Source organism: Stenella coeruleoalba (assembly GCF_951394435.1).
Source record: "Stenella coeruleoalba genome assembly, chromosome: 5".
In the NCBI taxonomy this organism is placed as follows: Eukaryota; Metazoa; Chordata; class Mammalia; order Artiodactyla; family Delphinidae; genus Stenella; species Stenella coeruleoalba.
This window is the reverse complement of record NC_137150.1, coordinates 78470764-78495479: the sequence shown is the minus strand read 5'-3', so window position 1 is coordinate 78495479 and position 24716 is coordinate 78470764. Positions and strand designations below refer to the sequence as shown.

Sequence of the window (24716 nt, the reverse complement as noted above, 5' to 3'; positions counted from 1 at the left end):
CTCAATTATAGTTAATATACATTTTGAATTAACTGTATTTCATTAATAATTCTTCAAAAACCATTGTTCAGGGGCTTCCCTGGTGGTGCAGTGGTTGAGGGTCCGCCTGCCGATGTAGGGGACACGGGTTCGTGCCCCGGCCCGGGAAGATCCCACATGCTGCGGAGCGGCTAGGCCCGTGAGCCATGGCCGCTGAGCCTGCGCGTCCAGAGCCTGCGCGTCCGGGGCCTGTGCTCCGCAATGGGAGAGGCCACAACAGTGAGAGGCCCGTGTACCGCAAAAAAAACAAAAAACAAACAAACAAACAAAAACATTGTTCATCTATGTTATATATACTATCTCTTAATTACCTAGACTGTTCAGTTAATTAGCTCATCATTCCATCTCTGACCAGTCTATATGAGTGGAGTCACTGTACCTTCGAAAACAATAAATAACAAACAAAACCCCCCAAAACCAAATATCCTGATGCCCATGTTATCTATTCTGAACCGTAATCAGTTATCGCCATAATTCAGGTGGTCTCCAGTTTGATCTGTGCTGAAACTTTGCCACCCGGGGGGGTGGAGGGGAGTCAGTGGGGAGCTGGAGTGAGGCAGGAATATTCTCTATCAAATTGAGTTGAGAATCAGGAGAACTGTCCTAGCTATAGGACTGGTGCAGAGCAGGAAAGGAGACTGAGACAGACTCCGTCCTCATTTCTGACATCAGTTTTGGCAGAATATGGAAGCAACAGTGGGAGGTCTCCCTCTCCATGAATTTGGAGATCAGGGACATAAGGTCACCTTCTGAGTTGAACTAGCAAAATTCACAATGGATGTGGTTAGTCACCTGTGGGAGTAAAGCAAGAGACTGTCTGAAATGTGTGGCTCTCAGGAAACTTCAATCAAGGGAGGCAATCCAGATGTAATCAGAGGAAGGCAGGTCCAGAATGTGAATGTCATTTCGTAGAAGATATTTAACCAATTGAATTGTACCATGCCTGGGGGAAGACTGTGTGAAGGTGGGTGAGGGTGTGGGCAGAGGGGAAGTGGTCACCTTGGACTACAGGAAATAAAAACCCAAGGCATCCTAACTCGGCAGTGCACACCCAAGCCCTATGCCAAGGAGAGACCCTGCCTTTTGTGGTTGCTATGGGACAGGAGCGCCTCTTCTTATCTCTCTTCAGTATCCTGTGTTCATTCTGATCCTGGGACTGGCTGCCCTGGGCAGTGGACATAAGCTTTTCAGTCCCTGGGAAGAAATGTCTCCCACTGTAAACTTGTACTATGGCTATGAGTAACTTCATGGATTTGAGTAATTCAAGTGACCCTGGATTCTGAAAACTTCTGAAAACCTGATGAGAGTAAACACTGGAATTTGGAAGGTGGTTAGTTCCTCAAGGGGATGCTACCCATGAGACCTCCTGAGGTAGCTACAGTCTTCTTCCAGGAATGCACCGACCTCCTCTTCAGTCCTTTTCTACCTTCCATGGACAGTACCACAGTATACACTTAGGTCAAGGGTTCTCAACCCCATCAGATCCAATGACCTATTTTTAAGTGAATGTTTTGTTAGGTCCCATTTATTATTCTGAAAAGAAATTCACAAGTTGTAAACCTTCTGTACACATTTCTAAAAGTCAATACAATGTCCTAACTATAAAGACAAAGGAAAATTACTGGTAGAAGAGGAATAATTTATAATTAAATAATATGTACTGGAGTATATTAATATTTAGGGATGACTAACTAGCAGGCAGAATGAAGCAGTTGCTTTGAGATTTGAGTGAACGACAGAGACAAATGGAGACAGAGACATGTGTGCGGACAACTCAAATTACAAAAGCAAATTGCTGGCAGCGAAGTGCTTTTCTGAAATTGTGACTACTGTTGGTAAAGTTCTGAACAAATACAGTGCAATCTTCTCTTCCTTTAAAAATGCCTAGGAGGTGTTTGCAGAAAAGTCAGTGTATATTAAAATATGCAGAAGTAACTTGTATTTCCAAGTAAAATGGGATTGAGTTTCACAGCCAGATAATTATAAACAGGTTTTTCCGCACAAATGTCCAGTGTGACTTTTGAAGGTTGCACAGGACACACCACACTTGTTGGTGTACTGCCCATGCTGCACATGATCAAATAGCCAGCATCCTTGGTTCCTCTCCATAAACGTCACTAGTGCCTCTCCTAATAATTGTGACAATCAAAAATGCCCCCTGGAGTTTCCAATATATCTCCTAGGGGGTCGTAACACTCCTATTGGGAGACACTGACTTAAGTGAACAGGAATCAATATGAGGGTCCAATAAGGCAAATGTGCCTTCCTATGGCACAGTCATTCCATGAGCTGGCATCACAGATCACCCCATGGTGGAAAGAAGGGACAAGGGTGGATGAAAGTTGGGTAGAGTACCTAGTGCTAGAGGAAGAAGCAGAAATCCAGGCAGAACAATAAGTCAGAATTTACGAGGGGAAACAGGGATAACAGTTCACCTCTGGGACTTGGGCCAACATACAGAGAAAGGCCAACATAGAGAGAACTGTGGCTCTGGGGCCACAAGGGCACCCAGGTTTATTCTTGGTGCCAGATATCGCAGATCTGGCTGAAAGGGAAGAATTTAGGTCAACGTAGGAGCCCAAAAGTAGTGACTTGGTTCCTAAAATGTGGGTCTGGGAATGTGACATTTCCAAACTCCCTATGCATAGCCTCAGCCAGAAATGACTCAACGTCAGGCATGGGCTTAAGTCTTCTCAGATAGTAGCAGCTGAGAAGAAAGCAAAGGGAGGAGAGACCAACAGCCACAGTTTCTCAATGCCACGTGATTGAAGAGGGTATGTCTACACAACTTTTGATTTTCTTACATTAGAGTATTTTTTTGTCCTCTCTTAAACACATATGAATCAACCCATTCTTCAAACAAAAATATATGTTCAAGAGAACAAGATTTGGGCATTCACAAACCATTTCTCATGCCGCCCCTACATCATCTATCTGTTGCTTTGTTGTGGGTGGACATGAAACAGCTGCCTGGAACTCAGATTTGGAGTCATTTCCAAAAGTGGGGTCATAAAGGTGTGGACATAAATCGCAGCAACGCTTATACTGAATACCACAGTTTACAAGGGTAAGTACATAACTTTGCCTGGAGCCCAGACCAAGGCCAGCCCTACAACCCATGCTTTGTGACTCAGGAGCAAAACAACACTCACACAAACCAGATATTCCCCAAAGACCATCTCAACAGGATGATGCCTCATCTCCCATGACTGTTCCCAAGGTCCCATCCAAGACCATTATCTAATCTCTGCTCAGGACTCAAATTACCTATGTTTTTACTTCATTGGATTGAGCAGGCTCCTTTGTGCATATAGTTCCTGAAAAAAAAAAAAAAAGATGTTCTCATTTCAGTTACCTCCCTTTCAGAGGTCTTATTACTTCATCTGTCCCACGTTCATTATAGTGGATGGTCATGAGAACAAGTTCAGCTGTATTGGAATGTATTAGCAAAATTGAGTCTTAAAAAGAAAGAGAGAGAGAAATAAAAGCATTCTGTGCATGAAAGGAATTTTCCATTTCAGCCTGTAAATCGAGGGAAGAGACTAAATAAATTATCTGCTATTACAAAATATTCAATTATCTGCTATCATAAAATATTCAGCAATATATTTTTTTCTTCCAGAAGCTTCAATCCAATCATGGTTAAGGTATTGCTGAATTACATTGCTGTAATTTGCTGAATTGAGGTCCCATTTCATTGTGCTGACCTCTCACTTGTTCTCTGATACCTTCCATCCCTCCACTCTTTCCCACTCTCTCCTGATGCCTCCTATTTCCGTATATACACCACCCTCCAAGCCTATCTCTGTCCCTAGCTTTTGAGCACGTGCCTGGGTAGATTTGAGGGCCGATTACCTTCTGGTTGTTCCCTCGGTGCCACTGACCAAGGATTTGATTATCTGGTAGTTTAAGAGATGCCACCAGAAGTAACTCCGGACAAGGCACTCTATGAAAAGGAGGAACATCTGCATGTATGTGCTAATGTATTTCTCTGTGCTTTTTCCTATATGAATGTGTCCTTAGGATTTTCTTCCTGTATGTATTTCAATTTAAAAACCTAAATCCAGCATGTATATGTATTGTGGATTCACTTTGCTGTACAGTAGAAACTAACACAATACTGTAAAGCAACTATATTCCAATAAAAATTAAAAAAAAAATAAAAACCTAAATCCAGATCCACTTCCCTATTCAGAAAGCTTTAATGGTTCCCTGCTGCCCACAAAAATCAAGATCCTCTGTGATTTTCCCCCAACACACCTTTTCAACAAATTAATTCCTTTAGCCACAAAGAAAGAAGCTGTATAAAGCAGTGGCTGGATGTATAGCCTTTGGGCTCAAATCCCAGCTCAGTCACTTAACAGTTTGTATCCTCAGGTGAGTTACTTAAACCTCTCTACACTTCAGTTTCCTCAACTGTAAAAGTGGCTTACTAATAGAAATAGTTTGAATTGCATGAGAATCAAGAGAATTAATAAATGTTAGTTGCTGAGAACAATGTCTGATACATGATAAGCATCATCTACTATTATGATTATTATTACTCACTACCCTCAATACATTTGTATTTTTCTATTTTTGTACCTTTTCTTACAGTTGCTAATTCCTGAAATGCTCATCCCTTCTCTCCACTTCCCATCCTTTAAAGTCCTGATCAGATTTTTCCTTTTCCACAGACTTCCCTGGCCTGTGCAGTTCATGGTGTTCTTTTGTGCACCAATACACAAATTATCTATTCCAATAGTGTTGCAAACGGTCATTTGTTGCTTCATTGCACTTCTTGTATTGCTGCCTTATAATATAATCCAAATATAATTTCACCTGGTCTCCCTGAGTTGGCCTGTGAGTCCTTTGAAGGCAAGGACTCAGACCAGTTTTTGTATAGAGCTCAGCACCTGGTAGATTGCCTTCCCAGTTACAGCTGAATAAATATCTGTTTGTCTGACTTGATTGATCTGCAGACTGAATACAAGTTTGCTGGATGCTTTCAGAAGTGGTGGGCTAAAGGGAGTGCAGAAGAGTTGGAACCTTAGGTATTCACTTGCAGAACATTTATGAAGTATCTGCGCAAGGCTCTCCACTTCCACCTTGCACCTGACAGGGTTTCACACCTACCGCTAGGAGGCACCAGGACTGATTAGTGGATGAGATCAGGTGCTGTGTTTGGCCAGAGGGTGCAGGCTTGGTAACCAGAAAGGCTTTTAGAATAGCAATTTGGGGGGATGCAGGGAGACAGAGACAGAGTTCCCAGTCCTGGCTGTAACATCAAGTCTCCTGAAGAGCAGCTGCTTCTGCAAAGAAGTTTTGCACATTCAGATCTTCCTTGCTTGGTTGTTCAGAGTTGCCCCTGGCTGGAGACTTCTGGTGTGTAAAAGGGCCAGGGTCAGGTAAGCTAGGAGAAGAACTAGCAAGGCATGGTACTCGGTCAAGACTTCCGGGTTCTATTCCAGGTTGTTTCACTAACTTCCTGGGTGGCCTTGGACACTTATATCATCACCATACTCTTAAGTTCCCTCATCCGTCAATAAGGGTGTCGGATGAACATGTAATCTCTAGCATGCATGTTATCCTAATATTCTATCACCTTAGGAGTCTTCTCATAGTGGAGTCATTGGTAGCTACCAGGGGAGAGACAGAGACCTCCTTCAGCTGGAATTAAGATTCTTCTGGCCAGTGGAGCTCAACTCTGTGAACCCCTAGGGTATGGGATGGTCTTATTTATTGGGAGCGGCCCTGCTTGCAACAGTCTTGGAATCCTTCTCCTTCTCCACCAAATCTGGGAAAGTAAGGACTTGGGATATAGGATAATGAAGAGATGTCAGGGTAATAATGGGGCAAATGTCTTAAGTTGGGGCCATCCCTGTTTATCACGTCGATTGTCTTCACCTCTAGATTATCACTGAGCGTTCCCTCCTTGTGGTCCTGACAAAAGGACTGAAGTCACAGTCACTGATGAGGGTAGGGGTCTAGGGACATGAAGCAAGACTGCACTGAGGTTAGGTACCAAGTGTGCACAGGTGGTCAGAGAACCCACACAGGCCCTGGGCTCAGCCCTATTTGTTCATTCCCCAGACCCGCCCATCCCTCCTGCTGGCAGAAGGCACTCTCTCCTTCCAGTCACCCAGATGTCAGTGGCAGCTTTCCTCAGATGCTCTGGCTGCTCCTGCCTCAGCACTCCTTTTCCTCTCAGCTTTAGCTCAGAGCAGACCCTCCCAAAGTAATTCACCTCTACTCCTCAGCTAAGGCAGCCAGTAGGCCTTCTTTACTTACATCAGGCTCCTGAGGCATGAGATCACTGAGGCCATGTCTCTTTGTACCTATGAGCCCATCTTGTGCCTGGAAAATCATGCTGAGGGGAAGGATGTTGCTGTTGCCATCAGGGGAAATTGTGCTGTATTCTAGGACTTGGGGAATAGTCTGGCAATCAGATTACTGTCTAGGGCAGAACTAGTACAAGGATAATAGTTCTTTTGGGACAAGTGGTCAAATGTGGAAACATACATCTGTCCCATTTATGTATTTCACATTCTTACTTTGTTTTTCCTCTCCTGGCAATGCAACAGCCTCTGCTAGGTGCTTGGCTCTGTGACACTTGCTGGAGGGGTATAGGAGGGAAGAGAAAACACATGGCCTGAACCTCCAAGGAGTTTGCAATCTAGTCAGAGAAACAAGGCGTTCACACATTTGCAAGAGTTCATAGGGTGGTTGAGAGTAAGGGGATTTTACCTGGGGTCCATGTTGAGCTTAAGCATCTAAGAATCCCAAGTTCATTTTTCTAGATAGATGATCCATAATTATCCAATTTCAAAAGCACACTAGACCCTCTCCGACAAAAGATGAAGAACTGAGCTTAGGTTAGCAGACCAGGGCTGGAGTCCTGGCTTTCCACTTTTTGTCTGTGTAATAACACATTATCTAACCTCCTTGATCCTCAGTTTCTTAATCTCTGAAATAGGGAGAATAATTTCTGTCCTACCTATCTCGTAGCATGGTTGTGAGGATCAAATGAGGCAAGCATGTGAAAGTGCTTTATAAATCATAAAGCACCATACAGGTAAAAGGTATCGTTAATATTTAAAACCAAAACACAAGGCCATACAGAATGAGAGAACATAGAGTTTATGGGAACCTAAGAGGTGTTTGCACAAATATTTTCCTCTTGCAGATAATGAAATCAGACCCAGAGTGGATATGTGGCCCAGGGACAAAGAGCTAATCTGGGACACAGCCAAGACCAGAGGACAGCCTCCTCAGGGCCCTGCCCTGGAACCGCAGGGGGAGCCAGGCAGCCAGCGTTCAGCAGCGCTCTCTGCGTCTGTGCTCCTGGGGGCCCCGTTTGCTGCAGGCTGGGCTTCCGGCTCCCTCAGCCACGTGGACAACACTATGGGGCTAATCGTGGATTTATTCACCTCCTCACTCTACTCTGCTCCAACCCCTGTTTCCATCCCTTACCATGCAGCCAACCCCTATAAAAATGGTTTCCAAGAGGAATCTGTGTTTCCTCTTACATCACCACCAAATAACTTCTGCCTCTCTGGAAGAGACCCAGAGATAAGGTGAGGTCACCTTATGTGCAAAAGTGAGAGGCCTGGTAGCCAATCCAAATATTGCAGACAGAAGTTTTGTGAGCAAGGACTCTCTGAACAACCATTTGCCAAGATGGCTCACATCTTTGCAGGCAAAGATTTAGGCACAAGTTTTGAAACAAATAACCCAGGGGTGGCTTGATAGAAGGGGCCCTGGCATGTTGGTGAAAGGTGGGCCAGTGGGAACCGTGGGCCTTGTATCTGTCTGTTTCTTTCCAGATGCTGCTAAAGGCCTCTAATGTTACATGAGTTCTTTTCTCTCCCAATCTAGAAGAGAATCTGGGGAGCCAAGTTCTCCAGGTCATGCCCGTGTCTATGCCGGGTGTCACCTGCAGCCCTGCAGAACACAAGGCTGCTTCTTTCAACAAAGGCCTCTGGAGGAGGGTGCCCAGCCAAATTCTGTGACCCATTCTAGTGTTTAACTATTGTCACATCTTCAAAAGTGGGCCTTACAATGACCTTAAGATACCACCTTGGCAGTTTATTTCCTCTGGTTCATACTGATTAGAGGTGGAGAACAGCCACTCACCAAGTTTTCCACTTAAAAGCATGCTTTTATATCATAGAGTGTTCTGCCTATGTTTTCCTCTAAGAGTTTGATAGTTTCTGGCCTTACATTTAGGTCTTTAATCCATTTTGAGCTTATTTTTGTGTATGGTGTTAGGAAGTGCTCAGAATGGGAGAAAATATTTGCAAATGAAGCAACTGACAAAGGATTCATCTCCAAAATTTATAAGCAGCTCATGCAGCTCAATAACAAAAAAACAAACAACCCAATCCAAAAATGGGCAGAAGACCTAAATAGACATTTCTCCAAAGAAGATATACAGACTGCCAACAAACACATGAACGAATGCTCAACATCATTAATCATTAGAGAAATGCAAATCAAAACTACAATGAGATATCATCTCACACCAGTCAGAATGGCCATCATCAAAAACTCTAGAAACAATAAATGCTGGAGAGTGTGTGGAGAAAAGGGAACCCTCTTGCACTGTTGGTGGGAATGTAAATTGATACAGCCACTGTGCAGAACAGTATGGAGGTTCCTTAAAAAGGTACAAATAGAACTACCATATGACCCAGCAATCCCACTACTGGGCATATACCCTGAGAAAACCATAATTCAAAAAGAGTCATGTACCAAACTGTTCATTGCAGCTCTATTTACAATAGCCCGGAGGTGGAAACAACCTAAGTGTCCATCATCAGATGAATGGATAAAGAAGATATGGCACATATATACAATGGAATATTACTCAACCATAAAAAGAAATGAAATTGAGCTATTTGTAATGAGGTGGATAGACCTAGAGTCTGTCATACAGAGTGAAGTAAGTCAGAAAGAGAAAGACAAATACCGCATGCTAATACATGTATATGGAATTTAAGAAAAAAAAATGTCATGAAGAACCTAGGGGTAAGACAGGAATAAAGACACAGACCTACTAGAGAATGGACTTGAGGATATGCGGAGGGGGAAGGGTAAGCTGTGACAAAGCGAGAGAGACACATGGACATATATACACTACCAAATGTAAGGTAGATAGCTAGTGGGAAGCAGCTGCATAGCACAGGGAGATCAGCTCGGTGCTTTGTGACCGCCTGGAGGGGTGGGATAGGGAGAGTGGGAGGGAGGGAAGAGATATGGGAACATATGTATATGTATAACTGATTCACTTTGTTATACAGCAGAAACTAACACATCATTGTAAAGCAATTATACTCCAATAAAGATGTAAAAAAAAAAAAGCATGCTTTTAAATACTTGATCATAATGCGCCCCCCTTAACCTACACTTATCTAGACCTAATAATTTAAAAAACATTTTATGCGCTGACTAACTTGATTATAATTTTCTTCGACTGTTCTATAATCCCTGATATCTGACCCCCAGCTCTTCAATTCCACCCCCTACAAAAACAAACAAAAAAAAACTCCCCCGCAGGGCTCTCCTCTCCTTTCTAGGCACCCACCTCTCTTCCCTTCCTAAGAACCTTTCCATCTTCAATTCACTAACATTTGAACAGCTGCACAAGCACAAAGTGTTTAATTTGGGAACAGTGTCTGTGGGAAGGAATGCTTTGTAAGTTTCCAAAGTAATGCAAAAGCTTAATTTAGAAAGTCATATAACAACTCTTTTGGCTCTGGAAGTCACAGAGATTATGGATCGCACTGCAGAGGCAACCTGCCTGATGATGTTAGCACTTTGCAGCACTGGGTTTTTCTGCAGCAGTTTCATTTTTATTCCTATTCAGAGACATAGTGCGTCAGTCCAATTGAAGCATTCACTTTCTAAGGACAGGGCCTATGTCTTGTTCAGCCTCTCTGTGTGGTCAGGGCCCAGCAAGGGCAAGCAAGTCGTCATTGCCTTTAAATGTTGGATTGTATTGCCTGTCTGCCCCCCTACTCCCTACTTTGGTCTTCAACTTGGTCCAAACAGGCTCTGGAACTAGGAAATGATAATGGTTACCAAGTATTGAGCAGGGCAGGAAGAGGGGTGATCAGATCATACCACCACTACCTTCCTTGGCTACAGGAGGCTGAAAGAAAGTTAAAGTGCTAAGATTAAAGAGTCTCATGTCCTACCTGATCTCATGGTAGAATCTGCCTCTCAGGGATACACATAATTAGGGTCTGAAAAATAATGAGAACCTGGATAGGACAGGATAAATCTGGACATAGGATGGGTCCTGGGAGACTCATCCTAATGAGGGTGTAAGCACGAAATGTAGAAATGAGGAGGATACTTCACCACCACCACCACAGTAGTCACAGTACCTGGGGCTGGAACTGAGACAGTGCCTGCTGAGTGGCATTGCCCAGAGCCATCTGTATACAGTCCATGCTCAGGACCCTCATTTGGCCTCTGTGGGGTCCAGGCAAAGCATCCTTTTGTAAGATGCTAGGGGTGCTTCTTGACTGTCATGGGATATTCTGGAAACTTAAAACACATACTCAGTTGCATTTCTTGAGTCCTCAGTGCCCAAAACGCCAGAAAAAGAATTTAAACTTTGTCCCCCAAAGGGGTCAGATATATACAGACTGTGTGATAAGCTAGAGGTCCCCTGGTGTCAGTCTGGAGAAAAAGAAAGACAATGAGTAAGATCCCCGAGAGAAAGTCACCATGAGCAAAGATACTCTGGCAGAGTAGACCAGGTCCAGCTGGAGCACCTGATATTGGAGGACAAGAGGTTTCAGGTAGAGCGCAAGGCTGAGCTCCTCACCAGTTTCTCACCTGGAGCCCCTCGACCCCAAATCCCAAGAGTTCCAGTGTGCTCTGGGCTGGGTCTTACTTAAGAAGCAAAAAACTGTGTCACTAGAGGTACAACTATTCTGGACCTGAAACACCTTGTTGGACTGGTCAGAGAGGGAGATGACCCTTGGAGGTCAATGGTTTGGGGGAGGTGGGCAGCAGCTTGGCAGCAGCAAATGGACAACAGAGAATTATAGGATGGCAAGGGCAGCAGGCCTAGAGACAAACACAGGAGAATATACACAGAAGACATGACTGAACTGTAAGTGCTGGCAGGATTAGCCACTTTTGCTGTGTAGCATATTTTAAATTTTATTCAAAGTGTTAGTTTTTGCCAGATCTTAAAATCTTTCAGAGCTCAGTCTGCAGTAGTTTCATCTCCATTTATTTTTCATTAACATTTACTAGTGGGCCTAGAATGATAGAGAAAAAACAAGAAAGAAGCATAGGCAGAAACACATATTCAGAGGAAATGGGAATTACAGAAGGAGATACACACAAAGAGATACTGAGAGAGTTTGAGACAAGGGATTAGAAATAGAGGAGGACAGAGAGAAAGCAGTTTGGGAGGGAGAAAAAAGAGGGAGAGATCTATTAAGATTCCAGGACCCAGCCAGTGTTCTGTGAGAAGCTAGCTGGATCCCCTAGGATGAAAATCAGGCCGTCTTGGATTGAGCGTCCCAGGATTAAGAACCCAAGAGAAACCACAAAGGTTCACTGTTTTGTTTATCGGGAGGTTTTGGCTCCTGGCAACCTGGGCGCTGGCATTCTGACACACTGCCCGAGCTCCCCCTGCTGGCGGCTCTGCAAAATCTCACCATCCGGCTCCAAAGTGGAATAGCATTACGTAAGTCTTTTCGAGGTTTGCCCGCCATTTTGTCTTTTTTTTTTTACCTTTTTAATACATTTTTTTTTTTTTTAATTTAAAAAATTTCTCAAGTTCTTGGTTCTCCAAAGTCTGCAGTCTAATGCTGGGGTTTGAATTCCCTAACTGACTGCTACCGTCCTAACACCCAGTGAGGGCAGTCCTGGGAGACCCTTACTAACAAGGGTGCAAGCGGGAGGCTGGCTGAGCATTTATCGAACCCGTGCTACATACAAAGTGCTGTGGAAAGGCCTGAAAGGAGTTCATTTGGCCGTTAGCCTTCTCGCCTCAAAAGTGACTGCTAGAATTAAACTGGCCTTCTGGGCTTGGGGGTGAGGGCACTCCCCTGCTTTCCAACAGAACCAACGGGATTGGCCTTCCAAAGTCCTGAGAAGAGCCTACTAGGGCAACAGTGACGGCCTCCCTCTCTCTATTTTTTCTTCTCTTTCTCCCCGTTTGTCTTCCCTGCATGAAGAAGAGGAATTGCTATGTGCAAAGCTCCTGGGACAGGAAGGAGAGAAACAAAACACTCCCCAAATACCAAACCTATTTACTGCTAAGAATAACCTTTATCTCTGGGAGGAAAGGCAGAAGATCTGGTTCTCTCTCCTCTCTCTCTCCCAGGTGGATTTTAAAGGGGCATCAGCACCCACTCATAGGAATACACTGAGCCCTGTCTTTCCTCAAGCGCTTAAGTTCTGAGTAACAAAGTCTGGAGAGGGGCAATGTGGGAGGAGAGAACTTGAGTCCAAAGGGCCAGGGAAGGAGGTGAGGGAGGAGGCAAGAGGGAAACGGAGGGGAAGAGAAAGAACAGGACACGGGGATCTCTGTTACACCCCGAGCCCGGGGCTCTGCAGCCCCAAGCAGACTGACAGGGGTAATCAGACCCTTGGGGTGAGGGTGACCGTGGGGTGGGCAGTGGAGCCCCCACTCTGGCTGAACTTGAGGATCAAGTACTTGGGGAATGGGACAGATTTGCAGGCCTCTGGCTATGGTGTATGCTCATAATAAGGAGCTCTCGTTCCTCCCACTCCACCTACTCAGAGGTTAGAAACCCAAACCACCTCTCTAAAAATTAAGTTTTCTTTCATAAAAGTGCTGCGTTTCTCTCAAGGCAGAAAGTATAAATGTTCCTAAAACATTAGGTCAGAGGCATAGGGTTGTTTTCAAGGATTCTGGAATATCAGACAGGATTCCCTTCCTTTGTTAACTGAAAACTAAACAGATTTTTACAGTTAACTGCATTGCAGAAAGCAGATAATAGCCCTCAGAAAAATGGAGTCACTTCTTCAGTCCCCTGTTCTGTCCTTATCCACTGTTCCTTTCTCTTATCCACCTTCCCTCCCCTAGCTTCTTCCTTTCCTCTTATCACTGGTTCAGACTTTTGCTCACACTGTCTCATGGTCTCCCTGGGCTCTGGCTTCCTTCCCCACTCACCTTTCCCATCCTCCTGCACCTGCTTTCCTGGCCACAGTGCCCATGTGGAACGAATAGGAAGAAAGGATTGCCAGGTCTGCTTGGGATCCCCAAATGCCTGATGCCCTGCAGCCTTCTAACAGGGAAAATGGATACCCTACAGAATGTGAGGAGAATCAGTCTCTGGGTCTTTCTTTACTCACCACTCAGTCTACAAACCACCTCTGGAAAACTACTGGCCAGTTAACGGCCCATAAATTGCACCATCTCCTATCTCGAACAGCCCTTTTCCGCTTCTACCACAAGAAAGCATTTTAGTGGTTCATGAGTCAATATAAGCAGACGGGCCTGGGAAGGCACTGCATAAATACAAATAATGGTTATTTATCACAAGTGAAAGTGACTCATAAATATAACCAAAACTGGTCCAGTTCTGCTACTGCTGAATAAAAGGAAAAAACCTACAAAAATCAAAAAATAAAAATAAAAGAGGAATGCTTTGCAGAAGAGGTCATTTCGTCGTATTTCTATAGCTAAATAAATTGTAGCAATTTCCAAAATGCTCCTGGAGAAGAGATGATTTTAGAAGAAACCTCAGCGGCTCTGTGGTGTCAGTCTGGGCTGCCCTCGACCAGCAGAGGGCAGACTTCAGTTATAAACAGGAGCCTTCAGAGTGGATGGTGGGGAAAGGGCAATTTAAGATTCCAAGGTTGTAAACTGCTTATTCCATGATATGCATACCATCAGAGATCATAGTCCAAGATTCTTGACAGGATATGAGGGACTAGATTTCAAGGAATCGGTCATAAGCACAGAATGACATAACTGTAAATGTTCCTTTGTTTATGAGAGAAGGCTGGTTCTGCATACCTCCTCTGGGTGCTGCAAGCTGCTATTAATGGTGAGCCACTGCAGTGACTTGTTCCCATTCTGGTCTGCCACAGTCCTTCAAAGCTGCATATTGTTTAGAGTGGAAATGTTTGGGCTTTGTATCTGACTTGGAAAAGCAGGTGCTGTGTCCAGGACTTGGTGAAGAAGTTCCTGCTATTGGTCATTCCCTTTTGTTTAATGAACATAGAGAAACCTGTTCCCTGGGAAACAGATAAGAATGACGACCATTAGAAATGTTTCTTTAAGATTTGAGCCAGCCTAGCAACACCACTTCTAGATATATATCCAAGAGAATTGAGAACGTATGTCCACACAAAAACTTGGGCAGGAATGTTCATAGCAGCATCATTCATGATAGCCAAAAAGGAGAAACAACCCAAGTGTCCACTGACTGATGAATGAATAAGCAAAATGTAGTTTATCTGTACAAGTGATTACTCACTCAAAAAGGGGGGAAGGACTGATACATGTTACAACATGGATAAACCTAGAAAACTTCATGCTAATTGATAGAAGCCAATCACAAAGCACCACATATTGTGTGAGTCCATTTGTATGAAATGTCCAAAACAGGCAAATTCATGGAAACAGAAAATAGATTAGTGGTTGCCAGGGGCTGGGGAAAGGGAGGACTGGAGAACGACTGTTAATAGGTATGTGATTTCTTTTGGGGGGGGGGGTGATAAAAATGTTCTGAAAATAGACAGTGGTGATGTACAACTCTGCAAATAAACTAAAAACCACTGAACTGTACACTTTAAAAGGGTGAATTATATCTCAATAAAACTTATTTAAAAAAAGATTTTGAGCAGGGTAGATGTTACAGAGGGAAACTCAGAGCAGGAAATAAGGAGAATATAAAGAGAATATTTGACTCTAGGAGAGCCAGTCCTATCCCCAAGCTAAAAAATATTTTGAATGAAAACAGTAGATTTAGTTCAGACTGGAAATAGAGGTAGCCCAACTCACTATAGGAAGCAAGGAGAATTATCCACAAAGCGGAACTGATCCTGCATCTTCTCCAACTGCCTAACTTGTAAAGGGTGGAACCTCTTTGATCATGCAGTCATGGTAACATGGGTACTATTTCACTCAAGGCAAGAGGGCCACCCTTGTGTTGATGTCAGGGTGACACCCTGTGTAGAGGGAAATAAGGGAGAATCACACACCTCAGGGCACAGTAACAGGAAAGACTTCCCAAGCTCTCAGGAGCTGGCGAGGAAGGAAGGTGATAATACTTAAGTCACCAGCTCAGTTGCTGGGGGCCTCACAGTCACACCTGAATTCCAGGTGTATAATCAATAATGCCCACAGAGTCTAGAAGCTCGTACTTCGTTCCTCCTGTAGCCGCCGCACAACATCTTGCAGAGCCTGAACCTATAAGAACTCTTAGTAAGTACTTGAAAAAAGTGGAGGAATGAAGAAATAGATGAGCACACAAGTGAAAAGGCCCAGTGATGTGCCCTGGGATGCCTGGGGCCATGGCCAGTTATGGCCTTGGTCAACACATGAGTAAGAAAGACAAGAAGAAATGACTTTATTCACCCACTCTTTATCAGAAGATAAAGATGATTCACAGATCACTGGGCCTGCCTTGTTGAGTCCTGAAGCATTACGCAGGGCAAGGTCCCAGGCACATCTGAACATGTCCTTCTAGAACAGCATGCTTGACATGTCTTTAATTTCTCACCTTTATCCAATTCCTGGGGAGAAAGTGTAATATGTTAATATCATTGTGTGCTAGCGAGTCAAAATTTGTTTCACTTCTAAGATGCACTGTGAAGAAACTCTGTGAAAGTGTATGCCTTTTAAAATTTGTGTTTACTGATTTTAAACAAAAAAAGCACCTTCCAGTTCTGTAATTTCTTATGGTGACCAGGGAGAGCAATGATACTGGAGTATAGTAAATATTTTCCAGCCCCCTGTTTTTCTCCAAGTCTGGCCTTCTGGGTGAATGTTAACGCATTTTAGGGAACCAGGGACTATGTCTAAGTATGTCTTATGAAACCTGCTTAATTACAGATTCCACCAAGAGATGGGAACTCAGTAACTAATTAGGTACCTAGAGCTTCAAATGGGCATTGGAACCAGAGCTCAAAACACTTCCAATTATGCAGTAAGTAAGAGGTTAAAAGACACAGGCCAAACACCAATTGTTTTTAATAAATTATGAGTTCAGAAGTAGAAAGAATTAGATTTGGGAGTTGGGAAGATCTGGATTTAACACTTGGCTATCTCCTTCTGTTATTCCTTTAGGAAATGTGTATTGATCTCCTACTATGTACCAGGTACTGTTAAGCATTGAAAACAGAAGCACGAATGAGAGAGTCAAGTCTCTATCCTCGGAAAGTTTACAGTCCAATAGCTACATAAAATACTTATCTTTAAAAAGTTGCTAAACCTCTCTGCATCCAAATCCATAAGATGGAAAAAAAAGATGATTCCTAAATTTGAAAGTTGTAGGAAGGATTGAGGTGTATAACAAACAAAATGCCTAGGATATTGCATTTTAAAAAATGTTGCTTCTTTTTCCCTTATATACATCCATTGGTAACACTTCATCATTTTCTACCACACTCTACTAACTGTCTTCAATTGAACATTCACCAAATGGGTCAGGGCTTTGAATAGAAACCCCAAACCAAGTCCATTAGGAAACAGTAAGCGTTGTAGTTGGGAATATGGGGGTTGGCGTCAGAGAGGTCTTCATCAGAAACCAACTCTGCCACTTGCTGATTTGGGGCAAGTTATTTAACCTCTCTAAGCTTCACTTTCCTCCTGTGTAAAGTGGGGCTAAGAACCCTATCCTCATGGAGTTGTTGGGAGGTTAAATGAGAAAGACCAGAGTACATCACAAGTAGTAATAATAAAGTGTTATTTGGTGAAATCTTTGTTACATGTCATATATGTGTGTTGATTTATGTATTGCGATGTTACAATTTAAAACACACTTTTAACTGTGAGCCATGGTCCAAAAGAATTTAAAGCCACTGCTACTGCTTTAAGACATGATCTGTGTTGCCTGCAATTTAAAAAATCACACTAATTTTCTTTTCTAACTGAGATAAAATTGGTATATAATATTATATAAATCTTAGGTGTACAACATTATAAATCAGTATTTGTATACAGTATAAGGTGATCACTACCATAGGTCTAGTTACCATCCATTGCCATACAACTGATTCCCTCCACCCATTTCACCCTCCCCCTACAAACCCCTTCCCCTCTGTTAAACCACCAGTCTGTTTTCTGTACCTATGAGTTTGTTTTTGTTTTGTTTTGCTTGTTTTGTTTTTTAGATTCCACATATAAGTGAAATCATATGGTATTTGTCTTTCTTTGTCTGACTTACTTCAATTAGCATAATACCCTCTAGGTCCATCCATGTTGCTGCAAATGGCAAAATTTCCTTCTTTTTATGGCTGGATAGTATTCCATGGTGTGTGTATATGTGTGTGTGTATGTGTGTGTGTGTGTGTGTGTACATACACACAATGATGAAGTTGGCTATGATTATACTCAAGGTTCTAAGACACAATGTCTTTCTGAAGAGAAGCTGTATGTATACACACACACACACCACATATTCCTTATCCTTTCATGCATTGATAGACACAGGTTGTTTCCATATCTTGGCTACTGTAAATAATGCTGCAATAAACATAGGGGTGCATATATCTTTTCAAATTTGTGTTTTCATAGTCTTAAGATAAATACCCAGAAGTAGAAGCATAGCTGGATCATATGGTAGTTCTATTTTTAATTTGTTGAGGACTCTCCATACTGTTTTCCACAGTAGCTGTACCAATTTACATTCCCACCAACAGTGTTCAAGGGTTCCCTTTTCTCCACATCCTCTCTAACACTTATTATTTCTTGTCTTTTTAATAATAGCCATTCTAACAGTTGTAATATCTCATTGTGGTTTCGATTTACATTTCCCTGATGATTAGTGATGTTGAGCATCTTTTCATGTGTCTGGCAGGTATCTGTGTGTCTTCTGTGGCAAAATACCTATTCAGATCTTCTGCCCCTTTTTAAATTGGGTTAAATTTTTAATTGGGTGTAAATTTTAAATTGGGTTCTTTGTTTCTTGTTGTTGAGTTATGTGAGTTCTTTACACATTTTGGATATTAATTCCTTATCAGATATATGATTTAATTTGCAAACATCTCCCATTCAGTAGGTTGCCTTTTCATTTTGTTGATGCTTTCCTTGGCCATGCAGAAGCTTTTTAGTTTGATGTAGTACTGTTTGTTTATTTTTGCTTTTGTTTCCCTTGCCTTTGAAGTCAGATCTTAAAAGAAAACATTGCTAAGATCAATGTCAAGGAAATTACAACCTATTTTTTCTCCTAGGAATTTTATGGTTTCAGGTCTTACATTTAAGTCTTTAATCCATTTTGAGTTGATTTATGTGTATGGTATAAGATAGTTGTCTAGTTTCATTCTTTTGCTTGTGGCTGTCCAGTTTTTCTAACACCATTTATTGGAGATATTGTCCTTTCCCCATTGTATATTCTTGGTTCCTTTGTTGTAAATTAATTGTTCATATATGCATGTGTTTATTTCTCAGATCTCTATTTTGTTCCAATGATCTGTGTGTCTGCTCTTATATCATTTTTAATTACATACTCATTAATTCACTCAATAAATAGTTATTGAGCACCTACAAAATGCTAGGCACTGTTCCAGGCACTGGAAATACAGTAGTAGTGAACAAAATAGACAAAAATTCCCGCACTTATCTGGCTTACCTTCTGGTGGGGGAACACTAGTAATATATAGATGAGGTACAAAATTTAGGAAACACATACGAGGAGAAAGGAAGAAAGGAAAAAAGAAAATGCAGGGCATTCATAATCATACAACCCAGAAAAAAACAGTTAGTATTTCAGCTTATGGTCTTACAGACTTTTCTTCGTCTACATATGCCATTTATCTTGCCATTTAGAGAACTTTAGGGTAATAGGTGTCACAAAAATGTACAGGATGGATACTGACCAACATCCAGTCCTCTGAAGCATGTAAGGAGAGCCTTTGCTTTTCTCTCCATCCGCTTCCCTCCTCCCTCTTTCCTTGTATCCCACAGTGATCTCCACGTTGCTTCGTTTCTCTCTTCTATAGTAATTATACTGCCAGGTTCTCAGCCTTGAAGACAGGGACCTCTATTGTACATGAAAAGGCACAGTGCTGGCTGACCCACAGCACTGGGAAGTTCTGTGTCAGGGTTCTGTCGAATATTAACTTTTAGTGACTTTAATGATTTAATCATTTTATAGATTAAAAAAAATTGAGGTCCAGAGAGGTTGTGACTTATCCAAGGTCTCACAACAGGAGGTAGATCAGAAGTCTGATGTGCCTTGTGCTCCCCTGTGTGACAGCCTTGGTTTGGCCATCTCCATCCGCCATGCATTTCAGATTCCTTTCTTATTGTGCCAATATATATATATTTTTTAATTTAAAAATACTAAGCTGTTGTAGTTATTGTTTTCTAGAAGGCACAAACTGGTTAGACTTATCCTGGCTTAAGAGACCATTAATTTAGCAATTCTCCTTGGATTTTGTGACTGCCATACTAAAAGTCGTAAATGTAATAAGAAATTGCACTTGGGTACAGCGATAAGAAGATAGAATGGGATCACTTCCAAAGGCAGTATTTATACTTGGATGCCTCTGGCCTTCTCATTTACTTTAACAAGCTATTTCATGAGGTAACTTTACCTTTAAAGACACTTTTTTTTTTTTTAAAGGGGAGATGGTTTTTAGGAGAGCAAGGAACTTAAAATCAAGAGGTTTGGGCTCTAGTCCCAATTCTGCTAGGCCATTTTAGATTAACTTGAGCCTAAATTCCCCATTTGTACAATGTGAGGAGTAGACTAGACCAGAGATTTTCACACAGGGGTCAGTGGGGCCTCAGGATTTCCAAGACATCTTTCTGGGCCACACTGGGAGACCTAGTGAGGGCTCACTCACAGGCTGGAGCTCCAGAACCACACTGCCCTCTGTCCTCCTCCCCTGCCCTGCTGAGCAGTATCCCTTTTATTTGCCTTATATGGGGAGAGTCTGAATAAGATTTTATTTGAAGGAAAGGTTCTGTTATTTTTTTAGTATTTAAATATCACCAGAACAGCTCGATGATCTGAATCTTTCTTGTTCTAATGTTCTAGCGTTTCGACGTTCAAAGATTGGCTCCTGGTTTTTCTTTTCAGAGGTTTCTTTGCTTTTATGGATACAGTACGCTCATCAATCACCCTTCATTATGAATACTTTCTCTGCTTACCCTAGCTGACTGCTAACTATGGATTATGCTGGCTATAATGATCCTGGAAATGAGCTTGTCTGGTAATCCTGCCCTAAGAGTGTTGTGACCAGCAGGGAAGAGCGTTTGCGGCAGTGCTCATTTGCTGACCAGGGATTTTATTTATTTATTTATTGTAACTTGTAGGCATTTGTTCCAGCCACTTTGGAAAAACAGTTCCAGAATCGTCCCCAGCCCTGGCCAGCACAGCAGCACCCACATTCGTATGCTGCCACTTCTAGCAAAAGGCATCCTGCTAGGCTATTCCTAACTGCTCCCCGCCGAGGTGAGCAGCTATGCAGATGGGATGTCATGTCCTCTCCTGCACATTTTGTTTTTCTGGCTGTCTGTCTGACCGTGCGCTCACAAAGTCGCCTCTGAGCGCCAGCGATCTTCGGCTGCCACTGCAGTGGGGACCGAGCCAGGCTGTGCCAGCCCAGTTCTTCCTAGAGCACCCCAGCCCTTTCTGGTATGGATTTATTTCACACACAGTGTGGCTGCTTTGCCCACAGTGGAGCAAGAGCAATTTCCTTTACAAAGAACTGATTTGGACTTTCATCTAAAATCCACTGGTGCTAAAAGCAGACCAATATAAATCAGCATTTTTCACTCACTGCAGGTTGGTAACGGTCAAGGACTTGCTGCCAGATGTGTAAAATCAGGATGTAGGATGGGGAAGGTCAACACTGATTCAGGGCCTGTTATGTATCACACTGAGTGCTCTCTACCTCATTTAATCCTTATAATAACCCTCCTAGGTAGGTACTCTGATCCCTATTTGTTAGAGGAAGAAACTGAGGCTTAGAGAGGTAGAAGAGCTTGTCTGACATACAGTTAGGAAGTGGCAGATGCAGGAACTGAACTTGTTCTGTCTGTTACCAAATGCTGTGTTTTTTCCATTTCACCATGCTGCCTTCTTGAGGAGCACGCTGACTCATTTGGGAAGTTATGTAAGCTTGTAAATCACACTGAGATTCCAGATAATGTGACTGCATAAAGAAGAACAAATTATTGCCACGATAGCTTTGGTGCAGCGGCAGTGGAGGGAGGCACTCCACTGCCTGGGAAGGATTATGCAAAACTGTTGAGGTGTAAAGGGCTGCACTAGCAGAATCCAAACCAGAAGCAATCACTTGTCCCTCCGCCTCCCAACCTGTTCTGTAAGTAAACAAGGTTTTAATGATACACATATGAATAAAGCTCTCTCTCCATTGAATTCACAATTGGACTCAAAGTCCAATCCAAACTTTGTTCATATGCAAAAGGTATGCCAAAGGTGCCCAGGATCATAAGGTCAAGTACCACTCAAGACAGTCACCTCCATCAGGGTAAATAAGCAAGGTTGTTCTTTAGCATCATCCATATACCCTTTTTATTAAATAGAGAAGTGCCAGAACCAGATTTGCACTTTGGAAAGTTATCTGTGGGCTTTGTGTGGGGAGAGAGCAAGAACGGAGGCGATGTAGTGAGTGCTGTTCGTGCCCTGCCATGTACCCTCCTTATTCACCACTATACACTGAAGGCCTGTGACCCTCTGCCTTCTGACTGGCAGCATGCTCAGCCTGTACACAGTGCAGGACTTCTTGCCCCTGAGAGCAGCCATCAAGCGATGATGGGTGGAGAGGTGGTGGATAAATACCCCAGCTCCCTTGCCCATCAGTTGGGATGACTCTGAGGTATGTTCTATAATGTACCCCAGAGTTTTCCAGTAGAATGGAGCTCCAATGTCCTGCTGTGCTTGATAACACACCTTGTATTGGCTTCCTTCACTTCCCCTACTCAGTTCCCAGGTCTCCTGGGATCACCTGTAGAATAAATGATCTATACACAAATCCTTGTCTCAGGCCTCTGTTTCTAGGGGAACCCAAACGAAGACGTTCCCGTACCTCAGTGTAGAGACAGATAATGGGGGTCCAAAAGAAGCTGAAGTGGGAATGGAGAGGAGGGGATGGATATGAGCGATATTCACCCTGAGATTTAGGACTTTAGAACTGGTCAAATGGAGCACCAGAGAGAGGGGAGGGAAAAAAGACTCTACAAGTACTCTGGGTCTTGACCTTGAGCTCCTGGATGGTGGCTAATGCCTTGAACTGAACAAGGGAATACATTTTAGGGCAAGAAAGTAAATCTAATTTCAAATATGTAGGAGAAAGTGGCATCTGGCTCTGTGATGTCATTTACAAGAGCGAAAGTACCAACTTTGCCAAAAGCATCTTTCCAACCTGCTTACCCTAGTGCTTGAAATTCTATATTACTCATTCCTTTGGCTTGCTTTTTCCAGAATCCAATTTTAAAATGCTCCTGAGATTATTGATATTTTTGTTATGTGTGATAATAGCATTGTGGTTATGTAGGAAAAAAACCTTTTTAACGGTTAGAAATATATGCTGACGTATTTATGGGTAAAACAAAATACTGTCAGAGATTGCTTTAAAATAATCCAGCAAAACCAAAAGTGAAATGTGTATGTCGGGGGATAGATAAAATGACATTGACAAAATATTTAAAATTGTAAAAGCTGAGGGATGAGTACATGGGGTTGGTTCATTATACGATTTCCTCTCCTTTTGTGTATATTTGAAGATTTCAATAATTAAAAAAAAAATAGAAGTCACCCTGATATTTTAATGATGGTCCTGGGAGGATATCATATCCAACTGCCTTTACCACTTGTGAAAAAACTACCACAAAAGTGTATTTTAAAACTTTGGCCGGGGACTTCTATGGTGGTCCACTAGGTAAGACTCGGCACGCCCAATGCAGGGGGCCCAGGTTCGATCCCTGGTTGGGGAAGTAGATCCTGCATGCATGCTGCAACTAAGAGTCTGCATGCCGCAACTAAAGATCCCACATGCCACAACCAAGACTCAGTGCAGCCAAAATGAAAATAAATAAATAATAAAAAATAAATATTTTTTTAAAACACTTTGGCTGGATTTTATATTTTTTGAACATTTAGAAGAAAAGGGAGGCTGGTCTATTTAAGAAATAGACTTTTGATGGATGGAGAACCAAGATGGCGGAGTAGAAGGACGTACTCTCACTCCCTCTTGCAAGAACACCAGAATCACAACTAACTGCTGAACAATCATTGACAGGAACACACTGGAACTCACCAAAGAAAGATACCCCACATCCAAAGACAAAGGAGAAGCCACAATGAGACGGTAGGAGGGGGGCAATCACAACAAAATCAAATCCCATAACTGCTGGGTGGGTGACTCACAAACTGGAGAACACTTATATCACAGAAGTCCACCAACAGGAGTGAAGGTTCTGAGCCCCACATCAGGCTTCCCAACCTGGAGGTCCAGCAATGAGAGGAGGAATTCCTAAAGAATCAGACTTTGAAGGCTAGCAGGATTTGATTGCAGGACTCTGACAGGACTGGGGGAAACAGAGACTCCACTCTTGGAGGGCACACACAAAGTAGTGTGCACATCAGGACCCAGGGGAAGAAGCAGTGACCCCAGGGGAGACTGAACCAGACCTACCGGCTAGTGTTGGAGGGCCTCCTGCAGAGGCAGGGGGTGGCTGTGGCTCACCATGAGGACAAGGACACCAGCAACAGAAGTTCTGGGAAGTACTCCTTGGCATGAGCCCTCTGAGAGTCTGCCATTAGCCCCACCAAAGAGCCAGGTAGGCTCCAGTGTTGAGTTGCCTCAGGCCAAACAACCAACAGGGAGGGAACCCAGCCCCACCCATCAGCAGACAAGCAGATTAAAGTTTTACTGAGCTCTGTCTACCAGAGCAACACCCAGCTCTACCCACCACCAGTCCCTCCCATCAGGAAGCTTGCTCAAGCCTCTTAGATAGCCTCATCCACCAGAGGGCAGACAGCAGAAGCAAGAAGAACTACAATCCCGCAGCCTGTGGAACAAAAACCACCTTCACAGAAAGATAGACTAGATGAAAAGGCAGAGGGCTATGTACCAGATGAAGGAACAAGATATAACCCCAGAAAAACAACTAAATGAAGTAGAGATAGGCAACCTTCCAGAAAAAGAATTCAGAACAATGATAGTAAAGAAGATCCAGGACCCTGGAAAAAGAATGGAAGCAAAGATCAAGAAGATGCAAGAAATGTTTAACAAAGACCTAGAAGAATTAAAGAACAAACAAACAGAGATGAACAATACAATAACTGAAATGAAAACTACACTAGAGGGCTTCCCTGGTGGCGCAGTGGTTGAGAGTCCGCCTGCTGATGCAGGGGACACGGGTTCGTGCCCCGGTCCGGGAAGATCCCACATACTGCGGAGCGGCTGGGCCCGTGAGCCATGGCTGCTGAGCCTGCGCGTCTGGAGCCTGGGCTCCGCAGCGGGAGAGGCCACAACAGTGAGAGGCCTGTGTACCG

General features: G+C 43.1%; 1 long non-coding RNA gene across 1 annotated transcript in view; it reads right to left on the bottom strand.

Moving 5' to 3' along the window:
- Positions 1–24716, bottom strand: part of LOC307186943 — a 40336-nt gene that overhangs the window by 1839 nt on the left and 13781 nt on the right. Inside the window, exon 2 of the long non-coding RNA XR_013828515.1 lies at positions 3307–3356. This is a non-coding gene — a long non-coding RNA (uncharacterized lncRNA). The remainder of the gene's footprint in view (positions 1–3306; positions 3357–24716) is intronic.